Source organism: Electrona antarctica (genome assembly GCF_951216825.1).
Source record: "Electrona antarctica genome assembly, chromosome: 16".
NCBI classification, from domain to species: Eukaryota; Metazoa; Chordata; class Actinopteri; order Myctophiformes; family Myctophidae; genus Electrona; species Electrona antarctica.
This window is the reverse complement of record NC_136797.1, coordinates 39,975,345-39,992,628: the sequence shown is the minus strand read 5'-3', so window position 1 is coordinate 39,992,628 and position 17,284 is coordinate 39,975,345. Positions and strand designations below refer to the sequence as shown.

General features: G+C 40.4%; 1 protein-coding gene and 1 long non-coding RNA gene across 2 annotated transcripts in view; one reads left to right on the top strand and one right to left on the bottom strand.

Annotated features, from left to right (window-relative positions):
* LOC306940117 (serine/threonine-protein kinase NIM1-like) overlaps positions 1 to 17,284 on the bottom strand; it is an 805,056-nt gene that overhangs the window by 338,006 nt on the left and 449,766 nt on the right. The gene's annotated exons all lie outside the window — the stretch shown is intronic.
* On the top strand, positions 13,242 to 16,731 carry LOC306939946. Its single transcript, XR_013791950.1, has 3 exons — positions 13,242 to 13,663; positions 14,160 to 14,349; positions 14,943 to 16,731. It is a non-coding gene; the product is annotated as an uncharacterized lncRNA (long non-coding RNA).

The following is a 17,284-nucleotide window of genomic DNA, read 5'->3' as shown; positions in this document are numbered from 1 at the left end:
GTGATATAGTGACATCACAATATCATCCCCTCCCCTAACCCCTCCCCCTTTATCATACAACAACAGCTGTTCAGTTCAGGTTATTTTGGGGGATCACGGCATTCCATCTTTAAAATCGTGTTGTTTCTTCACATCTATGTCTATGCATTAGATTAATGCTCATTGCTCAAATAAAGGAAAACGACTATTCGTTTGTATACTGTTATTGTTACTTTACTTTGATGTACAGTAATGAAGCTAGATATAATGTCTCACTGACAAGGACAAATACAAGATATCGATATCTCGGGCGGTCCCTGTCGGGACGTAACTCCAACGGCGCTTAGTTGGCTAAAGTGGACGTCGCCACACTCAGCACAGCAAGTTGCTCACCAGAGCTGGCTTGGCGGGGCCTTTTTCGTGGCTAAAGTCCGCTTCAGACTCACTCTGTAACTGTTTTCTTGCCTTATTACTACTTCATAACTTCAAATTAGGGGCTGTAATCTGTTCTCACCAAGCGGGCGCCTTGCTAACCAAGTGGGCCAAGTGGGCGCCTTGCTAACCAAGCTGGCCAAATGGGCGCCTTGCTGGGGGTGAGCGTTCTGCACCAAGTGGGGCGAGCTTTTCCGTTTTACCAAAAGGAAAGTCTGTCGGGAAAATCAACCGTAGACACACCTACTGCCAAAATCACATACTATACTCTCCTTTCCTATGCCAAATTAGTATTTCGGGCAGAAACAATGTATCTCCATATTACTTTTCATTATTTTGTTTAATTTTCTTAAATTAATGCCCTCTACTTCATCATTCAAGAGTGACGCACAAAAGTAGCTTGTTGATGGCCTACTTTCCAGTGGTGGGAAAAGTACTCAAAATGTATTTAGTTAAGTATAAGTATCAATACTTCAATGTAGAAATACTCTGTTACAAGTAAAAGTCTGGTATTCTAAATTTACTTACAAAAGTATTTGTGTCAAAATGTACTTCAAGTATACCACAAGTAGAAAATATTCATTATGAACTCTAAACTGGTGAACAGTGACAGTGTTCCAGAATCCAGCATGGTGCCAAGTGCCAACCAGCCTCTACAGAAACAGGAGATAGGCTCCTGCCCTATTATATGGGCCACATGGCTCGGCAAGGCTTACCAATAACTTTAGCCTGGTTTCCAGCCTGAATCGCTGCGTTCCATGATTCTGAATCCATTTTCTGATCCGTGGAACGCAGCAAATTCTATTTTTATATAACACTTATGCCATATCACAATAACAAATATCCTAATGACTCTAGTCTAGTCTATTGTGTTGCCTTTCAAATATTGAAAGGCAAAATGTGACTATACTTTTATTAGAATGACTGTCATTGTGGGTTTTTTCTTTCTATGAAAGCATGGAATCATAGCAAAATAATGATGTATTGGTTAATTAGAGTGAAGAGTACAGTTCTGCAGCTTATAGAACTGAAGTCAACTTTGTTTTCATCATACAGTAGGTGTCTTTCACACCTCTGAGTGTGAGTGTGACTAGTCATTGTTTGATGATAACAACTAGCATAAACACAACAGTTTTTACAAAATCTCATTGCTTACACATGTACATCTTTCTTTGATATTTACATTAGACAATAAAAAATCCAAACTTTTATCCCCGATTCCGATCTTTTGAAAATCATGCGATCGGAGGCGATTTCCGATCACCTGATCCGATCGGGACAACCCTAGCTACAGTACATTCATCTCATTGTAGATTCTAAACAGACTAGATTTAGACAGCATAATCTCTACATTGCACTATAGAAAGATTACATTTCCCGCATTCCTAATACCTGAGAATTGTGTGTTTTCATTTAGGATGTTTACTGGATGTAACTTTCCTCTTCTCCCATGTGGCGCATTAAGTGCTGAATGATTACCATTGAGCTAATAGAGCCTGCCTGCTTGCTCAGGGGATAAATTGAATCTTGACCATGAGGTCAAAATTTGTTTCAGATCCTGCAGTGTCTAGATGAGACATGACCTTTGGCATGATCTAAACGTCTCAATACAAGAGCAGTGAGACAACCACCACCAGTGGCGTGCACAGACATTTAGAGGGGCAGGTGCTCAAGTTAAAAAAGGGCACCTTGTGCAGCGCGTGGAACCGGCCGGTTGCCTTAATCCATTTTGGGCGGGAACCCCTTTTGGTGTTAGCATTATGTTATGCTTTAGCTATTAAAAAATAGCAGATCTACAAGCTCATAGCGCGCCACCGAGTGGCGCGCTACGAGCTTGTAGGTCTGCTATTTTTGAAAAATCGAAAAAAAATAAAAAAAAATAAAAAGTTTTTTTCTCTCTTTTTTTCAAAAGGGCACATTGCCAAAAGGGCAGGGGGTGCTCTAGCACCCCCTAGTGTCTATCTGTGCACGCCACTGACCACCACAATTGTAGGCTAATACAGTAGCCTTAACTCTACCATAGGCCTACGAATTGGACAAAATTACATTTTATTCATTAGATAAAAGTTGACAGCTGTTTTAACCCAGACGTTTTTCTCGTTTGTTTGTCTCTTGTTTTGTTTTTATGTTAGTTTTTTTTTTTTTTACAGTTGGGTGCCACCGATATTGTCCCTTATCATTTGACCCATTTAGGCCTGACCTCAAAATTAAAAAAAATCCTTCTAAATCCTCCAGTTTTCTGAAATAAATATTTTCACGATTTTTCAAAAATAGCAGACCTACAAGCTCGTAGCGCGCCACTCGGTGGCGCGCTATGAGCTTGTAGATCTGCTATTTTTCAATAGCTAAATTATAACAATGTTTAAAACACCAAAAGGGGTTCCCGCCCAAAATGGGTTGACTGTCCTTTTGCGCAGATCACGCAAACCTCAGCAAAAAGAAAAGGACAATATCGATGGCCTCCAACTGTACACACATGGACCTGCACAGCACAACCTATCACGGTCTGTCTCAGGGGCAGGCACTTATCAACTCTTTGCAGTACAATATTTGCAGTACTGCAGGTGTTGAAAGGAACTTTTGTCATTTATTATCTTCATTGGGATTTCCCCAACCGTTTGGGGGGATTGAAACAATGCAGCTGTTCTTCCAGGTATACTTGCCTGTCTTTCTACCATTTTCTAGCCATCCGATCCATGCCAGTTACAGTTTTCACCCACATCAACATGTTTGGGGAGATTGTCTTGTCTGTGTGTACCATAATGTTATACTTTGACACCAGTGGTGGAAAGTAACTAAGTACTTTTACTTAAGTACTGTACTTAAGTACAATTTTGAGGTATTTTTACTTTACTTGAGTATTTCCAATTTCCAGTACTTTTACTTCTACTCCACTACATCTCAGAGCCAAAATTTGTACTTTTACTCCACTACAATTATTTGAAAACTTTAGTTACTAGTTACTTTGGCCGATTTTAATTTTGATTAGAAAACATACTTTAACCACTTCAACCCTATACATTTCGGCCATTTGAAAAACATTTTGAACTTGTGAAATGGGGCATTCTGCAATATGAATACTTTTACTTTTAGTACTTTAAGTACATTTTGATGCCGATACTTTTGTACTTTTACTCAAGTACATTTTCAATTCCGTACTTTTACTTGTAACAGAGTAGTTCTAAATTGCAGTATTGGTACTTTTACTTAAGTAAAACAATTGAGTACTTTTTCCACCACACACAAAGAACCCGTCAGAGGAGCCAGAAATAGTAGAGAGAAAAAGGAGGGAGCTTTCCTACACACAGAGCCAGCACTCAAAGGGCTGCTTTGTTGTATCAGCGGAGGACTGACAAACTGTCCTTTGAATTGTTTTACAGTTACAGTAACCCACAAACGACACTATGTCAACTTGTCAAATTGTCGCCTGATCACAACAAGGCGTCAACTTGAACCCTGATTTATTCTTTGTTGTGCACAGCGGTGGTGTCACTTGCCAAATAGCCGAACTACAAGCTCACAAAGAAGTATCTGCCATATCAGTCAAGATCCTTCATCCTGCATTTGGCATTTTGGTTCCAAGAGAAAGCAGTCAACATGTCAGTGTTAATTGAGGTACCCTTGGCCTATACTACACATGAAAAGGACTGCAACAACTATGTACAGTGATTATGGTAAGTTCTCTCAAGAGTTGATTTATTATTTATTAGAGCACTTTTTTATATACAAAATGCCATACAGTGCACAAACTTTATACTTTAGAAACAATTGCATGTCACGAGATGTTCAGAATGTACAATGTCGACATTTAATCAGATCTGAACTGAATAATGAATGAATGAATGAATGAATGAATGGCTTTTTTGCTTTGGGGAACGTTGATAGAAATGGCTGTTATGTGGGGTTTAAGAATTACAGAATTAAAACAGAAAAAACATACATGCACAGCGACACTCTGTTTCTATGCAGTTTGTGTTTGTCAAGCGTTCATTCAAATAAGCTGTTAAAAATAACATTATGTTAGTATTAAAGTTTTATCCCCGCTTCTGGTCAGACTAAATAATTTCCTTTTTAGTAAATGTAGAGTAGACTGTAGTTCTGATATATGTTTGGTATTTATATTTGATAATATCACAAGTTAACAATTTTAAAAAAGTAGGCTGTTAACTTCATTAACGTCCTCATTTTGGGCACAACTTCGTCAAATGTGTGTTTTAAAAATAGCTTGACATATTGTGAGTTTGTATATCGTAATACGGAGCCCTGTAGTGGCCATGGTGAGAAGAATATTCAACACAGACGTGAGCTTCTAGTTATGTACACTATAACATTTCAAGGGCAGCGGTGGCCGAACGGTTTGCGGAAGCGGTCTTGTTATCGGAAGGTCGTCAGTTCGAATCCCCGGACCGGCACGTTAAAATTACCACCGCTGAAGTGCCCTTGAGCAAGGCATTGAACCCCTACCATGAAATGTTCTATGAGCAGGGTCTGGCTGTAAACAAGCATCTCGAGCTTAATCCATTCACCCTGGGTAAACAAAGAACTTTGCTTTGCTCGTTTAGCATTCGAAGGTGGAAAACATGTTCAATCTTTATACTTTAGAGTGAAATTAAAATTCAGGATTTTGCTGCAGAGGCGTAAAAGTCCAAGTAACACACGCGCACGCGCACACACACACACACACACACACACACACAGTCACACACACACACAGTCTCACACACACACAGTCTCACACACACACAGTCTCACACACACACACACACACACACACACACACACACACACACACACACACACACACACACACACACACACACACACACACACACACACACACACAGAGAGAGAGAGAGACATAGGGTTTGAGCAAGAGTTCAGAATGTATTGGAGAAATAATTTATGTGACATGATAAACTGGGGTGACTGACAGGTTAAGTAGGCTCAAGTGGATAGCTGTCATGAACCATCAATCATATATAATTGGCCAATGAGGTAATGTAGGCATAAGGGGTTGTTGCTGCTTGGGCGAGATTAAGTTGTACCGTCGATTTCAAATGCATCAGCAGCCGGATGATTTATCGCCTTATATATTAACGCTGGTGTTATCTGCTTCGTGTGGCACACTGTGTCAATATGTAAAATAAAAGAAGGAAAATAATTCTGCCGAACTGCTGAACTGTGTTTCACTCTTACAGCTGCTGCTGTGACATCTTCATTCCCCTTGGGGGGATGAATAAAGGTTATCGTTATCTTATCTTTAATCGTAATTCACTTTGAGCCAAGCAGGGACAGGCAGGCCTGCGAATGGTACACTGGTTCTCAAAGTGGAGTCTGGGGATCTCCCAGGGGTCCATGTGGGTGTTCCAGTGCGGGGTCCCTCCCCAGCAACAGGAGGAACAGTTTATACATTTAAAGCCATATTTTATTTTCCGGCAATTTGAAAATAGCACATAATGCGTCGCGACTGTAAAAGGTTTTGGACTCCAAGTATCATCTGTTCATTATGGTTATGTGATGTGACACAGTATCACTACAAAAAACATTTAAAACCCAAATTATTGTGCTAGTGTAGCAGAAACAAATTCTAATATCTTCCCCTTAGACAAGGGGGATTCCCTAGGCCTAGCTTGGCTTTAGTGTCCCTTCCTGCGCGGGAGACCCGGGTTTGAATCTCAGGCGTTACATTGGTGCTGTGACCCGGTCAGGTCAGCTGAAACCGTAAAATCTGAATCCCCCCCCCCACCGCCCCTCCCTTTTTCCCCTCACTGTATATGTTTATTTTCCCTTTTTACCTGAATTCATGATCTGTTCTGTTCTTTGACTATATAGAAGTGTCTATTTGTACGTCTCTAAATGTTTTGATGAATTGAACATGGTGGACCCTCTTGTAAACAAGTGTAATGCTTAATTGGGTCGTCCACTCACAGTTAACAGTCTTTGTATTGAGTTTGTGCTTGAAATGTACTGTAATTCTGCAAACTGTTAATAAATATTTCAATCAATCAATCAATCAATCAATCAAACCATGCATGCAGGAAGCCTGCATGCATGGCATAGGATGTGGCATAGGATGTGGCATAGGATGTGACAGGATAGGATGTGACAGACAGTATAGGAAGTCACAACAACATGTGACAGTACAGGCGGTCACCTCCTTTTCTCCATCTCAACGTCCAGTAAACTCCTGTTGGGTAACGTGTGTGTGTGTTGCTACGCAGGAATGGTATGCTTCTCATTAAGCTCCTAGGGAGACACCTGCAACAGGAGTGGACCAACTTTTTATTTTTTTTGGCTCGTTGTAAAATCCATGTCATCATTTAAACCAAATATCTCTGTGCTCTGGTCACTGTAAATGTGTACTATGCAGAACAAAAAACAAATCTGTGTGATTCATACGGGGTCAGTGAGAAGCATATTTAAAAAAGGAATGTTAATCTAAAGCCATGTCCCAAAATGCCCTCAGTCACACACACACACACACACACACACACACACACACACACACGCACACACACACACACACACACACACACACACACACACACACACACACACACACACACACACACTGTGTTTTCGTATGGACATGGTGTTGGGTGCTGGCACATATGCACACATGGCACCAACGCATGGTGCTGTGTGCCGGCACACACACTCTGTCTTTCTTTTATCTGTTGTATTGTGTTTTTGTATGGACATAGTGTTGGGTGCTGGCACATATGCACACATGGCATCAACGCATGGTGTTGTGTGCTGGCACACTACACTATGTCTTTCTTTTTATCATTCATTTCTTAAGAGCCTGCCCAGGGACTACAGATGAAATTTAGCTTTGGCTAACTCTGGCCCATTTACATTGATGTGAAAACTGACATGTTGATTAATGAGCTTTGTCCCTGTCAAATAAATAAATAAATAAAATAAACACACACACACACACACACACACACACACACACACACACACACACACACACACACACACACACACACAAACCTGTTTTTGAGATGTAATTCCAAGTGAAGGGGGAAGGGTAAAAATGCTTTTATTTCAGGCCCAAACTTCCCCCCACCAGACGTCTCAGGAACTCCTGATGTATAAGCGTAACAATTAATGCGGGAAATACCCAGAGTTAAACCGAGCATGGGAGACTGCGGAGGAAAGGGAGGGGGAGGTTGTTAAGGGGAGGAACGCAGAGAATGTGAACGTGAGAGAGAAAGGAGGAGAGTAACTACAGCAGTGAAGGAGAACGAGTAAAGGAAGCCAGGTGTCCTGGAGTGGAGAGGGGAGTATTATCTGGCTATTATCTGTTTGTCCCCTGAGAGAGAGAGGAGTCTTTTCTGGTTTTGTTTGTGTGTCCCAGGAGAGAGAGCAGTCTTTTATGTCTGTTTTTAATCCCTACAGTGTGGAGTCTTCCTCTATGGCTGTCAGTCCCTGCATTTGTGGAGTACTTCCCTGGCTGTTTGTCACTGGCCTACAGTGTGGAGTGGAGTCTTCTCTGGCTGTTCGTCCCGGCAAATAGGAGTCTTCTCTGGCTGTGTCTTCCCAGCACTGTGAAGTATTCTCTGGGAGTCTTGTTCTCTGGCTGTGCATGTCTTCCACAGTGTGTACTGCAATGAGGAGTCTTCTTTGGCTGTGTCCCCCTACGAAGTCTTATCTGCTGGCTGTAGTCGTGTGTGTCCCTGGTATGCTGATTTTTGAGACATAATCATGTAAATCACATTGCCAGGGATTACCTCACTGCTATAGTCCTGGCTAGTGGCTACTATCTATCTCAAGACCCGGAGGATGGATGATTGTTATTTTTGACTCAGAAGAAATGCACTGTAAAATAATCAGTGAACCAATAGACCAATAGATCCATGGTTATTCTATGCTCTGTACATTACTTACTTTTTCCTTTTTAAAAGAAACTTAGTCAAATGTTGACTTATAGCTGCAATTTGCAACACTAGATTTAATTTTATAATGGGATGAATCTAGAGTTGCAATACCCCATTGACAGCCCATTGATCCAAATCGAATTTCCGATCTGCTTGTATTAAACTCACCAACATTGCAGCTGTAGGGCAAGCTTGAATTGTCCTCTTTCAATCTGCAAACCGTTTGTTTCCACCGTAGACTGGTTATGAGCTACCTTCTGCTAAGAAATTCTGTGCTGTGATATTTTTGAGTGGTGCAACCACTTCTATAGACAGCTATGTGTGTGGCTGGGTCTGTCCCTGTGTCCCTGTGTCTGAGCACAAAAATAGCGTTATAGCGTTTGTTCACCACCAAGTGTCACTGTTGCACAGCCTAACACACAGACACACACAGGCCAGGGAGGAGGGCTTGTACAGTACAGTACAGTACAGTACAGTACAGTACAGTACAGTACAGTACAGTACAGTACAGTACAGTACAGTACAGTACAGTACCACTCACTTCAGACAGGTCTGATTTTTTTGTTGGAGTTTGGAAGCGCTTGTCAAAGTCACTCAACAGCCCTGCGTACCACCTGTTTCGAATTTGCACATAATGCAGAAGGCAGCACGACCTGTTTTTAATAAAAACGAGTGCTTCCAAACTCCAACACTTAGAAGAAAATATCACAGCACAGAATTTCTTAGCAGAAAGTAGCTCATAACATATCGACAGTGACAGTTTTTAATGAAATAAATGCTTTGAAGATTGAAAGAGGATAATTCAAGCTTGCCCTACAGCTGCAATGTTGGTGATTTTAACATGGTTTAATACAAGCAGATCGGAAATTCGATTTGGATCAATGGGCTGTCAATGGAGAGTATTGCAACTCTAGATTCATCCCATTATTAAAAACAAAATCTAGTGTTGCAAATTGCGGCTAATGTTGACTGCGTGGATTACCTCTACCCCTTTCGGAGGCAAGAGAGATTTCTGCACAGAGATTGAGCATAGCAATAATGGGCCTGCTCAAATTTGCACACGTGTCCATGCATCCACACGTGCATGCGTGTGCCGTGTGGTGTGTGCCATCCATGTGTGCATGAATTTCGTTCACTTTTTGCATGCAAAGTAAATGCAATATGCAAAAGATACATAATGCCAATATACAAGTATATGGTATGCAGATCTCCATATATCTAATATCTATATCAACAGCTGATTTTTTGACTCAACATGACACCTCTGTGAATGCAGAATGATGACCAGCAGTAACCAAGAATTTAAGTAGTAAATTAGGAAATAGGAAGTAGGAGTAGGAAATGTGAACCTCGCTAGTTTATTTTGTGTTCGAAAGTAAAAATTGTTATGTACAATGTGACTGACTGGCCCATTTACCTATAGCAAATCTTTGCAGTATCACTGTTGAACGTGCACATTGTGATGTCGATGTTGAAACGATTATATTGTGCTGTCCTTTCTGATCAGGTGCAGAGCTTAGCTGACTGCTGAACAGGGTGTCTTTGCAATTTGTTCACAGTCACTAAGTTCTGCACTTGAAAAGAGATGAAGGCAAATCTGATCAGGGATCATAGAAGTTATTTCGAATTCAAGGCATTTCACTCCACAACTTTCGTTCACAGGGCAAAAGGTTTATATATCAGGAATTTAACATAACTGGCTCAGGCTGGTTCCAGACAGCTTGGGCATCATTTAAGCAATGCAAGTTACAATATTATAGTAGTATATGTAGTGTGGGTGATGGCTGACTTTAGTAGTCACACCTGACCTGACCTAGCCTGGTTAATAAACCAGACCGAATCAGCCGTTGGCAAAAAAAAGTTGCCTACCAGCGGATTACGGTCTGGCGAGGCTCAGTAGCACGCCTCTTTCCTACAGCAGAGAACAGGTCGGACCAATCGGGACACGGTATGCAATATAGGCGGGCTTTGGTACAGTGACGTTCAATGCTTGAGACCTTTGACTGACAGTAGCTCTGACCAATTGCGTCGAAGAGAAAATGTTCCCCGGGAAATTAAATCCAAGTGGAGCCAGCCCAGACTGATATACCGCGACAGTGTTGTGTGATATTAGTCTGGCTTATTAGCCAGGCTAGACCTGACCTGCATGGCCTAAGTCCAAACTACTTTGGACTCTCAGAACTGGGTGTGACTGCACACCTGTTATACATTGATCGATGAACACAGGAAAACCCCACACACATTCTGACATAGCCTGTCATGACAGTCCATCTGGTCTTTCGCGACAATAAATGTGTTTGGACATCTACTTGACTAACGCAGCGTCCCTGTTCAGACGCTGCTAGTGTAGCAAGACGATGCCACCAGCCACCTCTGTGGACTGTGGCTTTCCTGGAGTCAAGTCCAAACTCGTTTAGAGAGTGGAGAAGCCAGAGCAGATGGATATGCCGACATGTGTGTGGACGCATTCGGGTCACATTGTTGAGCAGCGATGATTTGATTGGCTGAGCACCCCATAGCGATTGGCTGAGCAAAGTACGTATTGAAGATAAAAAGTAAGGACGGAAAAGTGATTGGCCGGAATGAGATGATAAGAGCGCCCCTCACTTCACACGGGTGTGATTTTTGAGGGGTGCTAGCCGCTCCTATATTCAGCTATTAGTGTAGATTTACGTCCTACACAAACATTAAGAATTTTACGTCAGTGTCTGAGCAAATCGGCTTAGTATCTGTTTTTGTCATACACAAACATTAAATTCCCATTGACAATGAATGGAGAATTTTACGTCATAGTGTCTGAGCAAATAGGCATAGTGCCTATATTTGTCCTACAAACATTAAATTCCCATTGACAATGAATGGATAATTTTACGTCATAGTGTCTGAGCAAATAGGCACAGTGTCTATTTTATGTCATGATGATGTACGAATGATCATGACAAACTAAATGTAGGAATCTAAAAGTAGATAGTAGACCTAAATTAAGGCTAGCTCTTTATGGCCCCTTTTCCACCAAAATAACTTTGGTTCTAGAACTGGTTCCGTTCTAGATTCTTGGAACCTTAGTGCTTTTATGGTTCTGAACCAATTCATTTTCAGTGGAAAGACTCTGAACTGGTTCAATATTAGGCAGGACAAAAGGAACTGAACCGGTTCGACCCCGGTGAAAAAGGGGCGATGTGTTTGTCTACTCATTTTGTATGTCCATGTCCAAAAACTGTTTTTTTTTTTTTTTTTTTTTTTTTAATTTATAATTTTTATTGATTTTTTACATTGACACCTTACAGCATACATACATCAAACGTCGTATGCCAAAATGAATCTAGACAACATATACATCAGTGTCCAAAGGATAACTAAAAACATTAAAAATGAAATAATAAACAAACAGAAAAGAAAATTGAAGAAGAAAAGTAAAAAGAAAAGAAAAAAAAGAATGTCCACTGCAAGCCAGCATGGCGATGACCCCTGACCATAGACGGCAGCAGCAACAGCAGCAGCACCCACATGATTCCAAGCTGGCCTGCCTCCTGTGCCTTCTGAGCTGATTACAGTTCTGTCAACACACTGGCTCAGCTCAGCAGGCACAGGAGAACTGTCGACATGTTACGTTCACCGTTTGTAATACCCCGAGGAAGGCAGCGTGACTGCCCGCCGAAATGTTGGCTCTGTTTTCATTCTCTCTCGTTCAACTAACAAAATACGACTTTGACACTGAATTGAAACTACTACTGTGCGCTGTGCGACTACTTTGGTTGACCATGAATACCATGTGCATCTGATTACATAAATAATAGTCTGTTATTTACATTATCAATTCATTTATTTATTTTTCACTTCTCCCCATTGTCCAATGTCAACACTTCTTTAGCGCACACACCTCTTAGACTGGTATGATTTATAATACTCTGAATTATTATCATTATTATGAATTACTTGCTTTTTCTGTCTCGTCTGCAAAAGCACAGTGCTTTTACAATAAACAGGGCCAGGTGCCCCTGAAAGCATTGCTGGTGTATGCTTCATTGCTTACTAAGGAACTATTCGGTATATCTCAAATCTAGGCACAAAGGTTGTACATATTTAGAGTTAAACAATACATTAATGTAACTCAGAGTTTGTGTTGCATCTGTTTGCATTTGTGATTGCTATACAATGTTATAAATGATTTTTGATCTGTTACTGTAAATTGGTAGTTTATCAGGTAGGCTAACTTGTACTACTCAAATAATTAGTCCATGTTTAATACAATTCCTATTCATATATAAAACATGAGAAGAGTTTTTGTATTGTGTCCCTATAATACACACATTAATAGCCCTTTATTGAATGCTGGAGTATATAATATATGCAATAAGTTATGGATCTTTAATAACATGTCAATATATGATTAGATATTGTGTTTTTCACCTCTTGGCCACATAATGATTTCCAATACTTTTACTCCAATACATCTCAGGTCCAAATATTGTACTTCTTCTACTCCACTACATTTACTTCCACAACCCTATATACATTTCGGCCATTTGAAAATAGCCGATCTACAAGCTCACAATGCGTCGTGATGACACATTGTGAGCTTGTAGATGTGCTATTTATAAATATTTTTATACATTTGAAAACTTGAAATGGGACATTCTGCACAATGAGTACTTTAGGTACTCATTGTGCCTATAGTACTTTAGGTACTTTAAGTACATTTTGATACCAATACTTTTGTACTTTTACTAAGTTTTGAATTCTGCCCATTTACTTGTAATGGAGTATTTCTACATTGCAGTATTGCTACTTTTTCTTAAGTAAAACATTTGAGTACTTTTTTCCACCACTGCATATTACCTGCATTATATTCTATTCCCATATGGATGGGCTATAATACCATATCACTCCTGTAGATGGCAGCAATGCACCTGGTACTCATTTGACTTCCTTTGTGCGATGTGTGAAGAAGAACATGGGCGGCGCAGGCGCAGTGAGTGGAGTACTCACACCGGAGTAACAACATAACCCAGTCAACAACAACTGTAACACATTAGTTTTTGACGTATTTAAGTCATTCCTACCTATGACGAACACAAGGCTATGTATATTTGAGTCTCTTGTATGATTTAATGCAACGTTAAATCTAAAAACAAACCATGTTTAGCCACGAGGCTTTCCAGAGGCAGATGAGTGCTGTTATGGAGGCGCTGGTAGAAGCAGCAGTGGCGGAGATGAGGAGACTCCTGGACAAATGTTCCACCATGACCTTCTCCATGATGATGCACAGGTCATGTTTAGTCCTCGACACGCGTGTGAAGAGCGAGGGAGAGGAGAAGGACAACATGATTCTGCAAGAGGGAACTAAACAGCTTCAATCCATGACGGTACAAAAATGACATTAACAAAAACGACCACTTATTTGTCATGGTAACTGATTGAAAAGCCATTTTGTCTCTAATGCAGTCGTTCTCGAATTGTATTTTATTTAGCTTGGGGAATGTATTACCAGATGGTAGAATGAAATTTGCGACACTAGGATATTTTTTTGGAAAATGTAAAATTTGAATATACTTTGAAAAGAAAATGCACGTTGTAATTTGTACTCTTAAGTATTTTTAAACCAAGTACTCCAGTACTTAAACTCAAGTACAAGTTTGACTGAGCACTGAGCAGCTATCACTTGTGTCTATACTTTGACTCAAGTACTTTTGAGGATGAATACTTTCTGTCCATGCTTCTTGTTAACTTCAGGATGTTCAACCACAGGACTGAAGAGCAGATATAATTGCTTGTAGGTATTGGTATGGGATTATTTTTTTAGTATGGCCATTGATTGTACTAATCTGGTGACAATTTTTTTTTTCTAACAATAACTTACAGAGTGAATTTGCATCCCTCATGGAAACGTGGATCAAAGGTGCGGTGGAAAAAATAGCACTGCTGTTGAAAGTGTCGATGTCCGAAGATGTCCATCCATGTCCTGCTCCAAAGAAAAGAGGTCGTGTCAAATCCAAGACCTCAAGAAAGATGGTCAAGCAAAGAGCGGGAACAATGGCTGGAGACAAAAAACGTAAGTACTGCAGGTACCCGGAAGGCTCGCCCCAAAACACACTCGTCCCCAATTGTTTTACTGACGTTAAGGTTAGGAATAAGATTAGGGTTAGGCATCGTTTTACCCCCCGGGTGTTTGATTTTGGAATTAGGTTAGGTTTAGGCATAGTTTCACTGAGGTTAAGTTTAGGAATACCTGGTGTGGCGAGCGTTCTTCTATATTTCTACTGTAGGCTAACAACCCTAGAACAATTTAGGTATTCAGCAGATACTCAGAGCGACTTACAAAGGGCAAGATCAGAGTAAAAGGCACCTAGTTAACCAACAGGGCTAATTGTTAATAAAATAAAATAGTGAAACATAACTAGCGAGTAAGTAAACATCAAACAATGCTGTAGTGTAGGGTAACATTGTGTTCACTTTAAGAGAGATACATTTTGTTGTGTTTTTTTTTTATGAGATCACTTGTCAAAGGCTCTTGTTGGAAGGGAAAGAAAACACAGTTAGAATTGGAAATAAATTAAAACCAGAAAAGTGCAGTTAGTGTGCTTAAACATTTTGAACAGACATACTTATATATATATATATTTTTTGTGTGTATTTATTTTACAGATGAGGGACCTGATGCCACACAAGAAGAAGGTGATGATTCTCAGCCTCGACATTTTGTATATATAATACCTGTGTGGCCTGAGCAGGGACATATACAAGAAGATGCTGCTGCTGGTGCTCAACCTTCAACTGATAAAAGGGAACATCGGGCCACACAGGTAGAAGAAACACAAGGAGAAGTTGATAGTGGTTCACAGCCTTCAACTGATAAACATGAAGCGAATCAGGCCACACAGGTAGAAGACACACCAGAAGTGAGTGACGAGGAGGACGTCGTGAACATTGACTTCAACGGGCAAGAATTAACTGTAAACACCAAAAAGAGCAGGAAGAAAACAGAGCTAAAGTGTACCTGTTGTGAAAAAACGTTTGCTCGAAAGTGTTGGCTCGACAAACACTTTTTGATTCACTCCAAACCCCTCTTGTGTTCTCAGTGTGGCAAGCGTTTTGCAACACAGAGACACTTGGACGGACATTTGCGGAAACACACCGGAGAAAAACCGTTCAGATGCTCTGAATGTGGGACGGGCTTTGCCTATAAATTTACATTTAACAGACACATGCAACAGCACAGAGTCAAGAAATTGAAATTGTGCTCTCGACATACATGCACATTTTGTGAGGCTGAGTTTTCAGGGAAATTAGAATTTCAGCGGCATAAGTGTTCCGCGTTGGAGAAGACATTCCACTGCTCTCTCTGCTCCATGACCTTTGAGTGCAGGCAAAGCCTGGCTGATCACGAGAATCTCCATTCAGGAGAAAGAGATTATGTTTGTGAAACGTGTGGCGAATGTTTCTTCTCCTCCTCATCGTTGTCTACACACAGGGTAACTCATCTTCCGCAGGATCACCTGAGCAAGCGCACAGGAAAAAATCTGTTTAGTTGTGATGTATGTGGCAAGGGCTGTAGTCATCAAAGTGCTCTCAAGCGCCACATGCTTACCCACACTGGGGAGAGGCCTTGTGTTTGTGACACTTGTGGTAAAAGATGTGCTCACGCGAGTGCACTTCAGAACCACATGAGAATACACACCGGAGAGAAGCCAGGGCAACGCCTACGGCCGGTTTGTAAAGTGTGTGGAAAAACTCTCGGTAGCATGACCAGCCTTAAATACCACATGAGAACCCACACGGGGGACAAACCCTACAGCTGTGATCAGTGTGCCAAACAGTTCAGCCACCCTCAAAGTCTCAAAATACACCGCTTGACACACACAGGGGAGAAATTGTACGGTTGCAACATTTGCGGACGAAGGTTAACTACGGCTCAAAGCCTGAGGTCTCACATGCTTCTCCACACAGGAGAACTGCCGTACCTGTGTCCCATTTGTGGTAAGAAATGTTACCAACTTCGTGAATTTGAGAATCACCAAAAGGTTCATGTCCTTCCATAGTCAGACGAAGTATAGCATATTAATGTTACTTGCTCCGTTTGACTTATGATAGATCTAGTTTTAAGTAATCTTGTATGTCCAAAACCGTTATTTTTCAGGAAATGGAAAAAATAACCTGTGTTCCAATAGAACTAATGTAGTTATGATTTACATCAAAAGTAGGAATTGGAAAAGAAAACAAAGTTGAAAAATGTATAGTTTGCTCATTAGCTTTAATTTAATGTGATTATTAAAGTAATAAAAAAGAAAGAAAGAACCCCTGTTGTCATTTGCAAAACGATACAGCTTTAAGCTGTTATAAGTCAAGTTAAGTTGTTATAAATTATTTTAATGTGGGTATTTAATAATTCACACAATTGCATTATCTGAATGCAAAATGTCCACTGGTGGACATTTTGTGCTTCCAAGTTCCATGTGCTTCCAAGTGGTGGAAGCCCATGGAACTATTCTATCTGTATTATCTTTTGTGAAGCTTTTGTGTAGAGATGTTTTTCACTTTTGGCAACACAATACCATGTGTTTGAGTATACCATGGCACTCCTGTGGAGGGCAGCAATGCGTTAAAGCCTGGTGACAAGGTTAGTCTGACACTCATCAGTGAAGAAGAATATTATAGATAGTAACAACATTAAGTTAATAACTAACAGCAACTCAGCAAGCAGTGCCCTCGTTTTGGACGTATTTCTGACATCTCCACAGATGATGATTTACTAACATTTAATGTATTAAATATTAAAATGAATCAGCTTGTAGATGTGCTATTTAAAAAATATTTTTATACATTTGAAAACTTGAAATGGGACATTCTGCACAATGAGTACTTTTACTATATTTTGATACCAATGCTTTTGTAATTTTACTCAAGTAAGTTTTGAATTCTGCCCATTTACTTGTAATGGAGTATTTCTACATTGCAGTATGGCTACTTACTTACCGGTACTAGTAAAA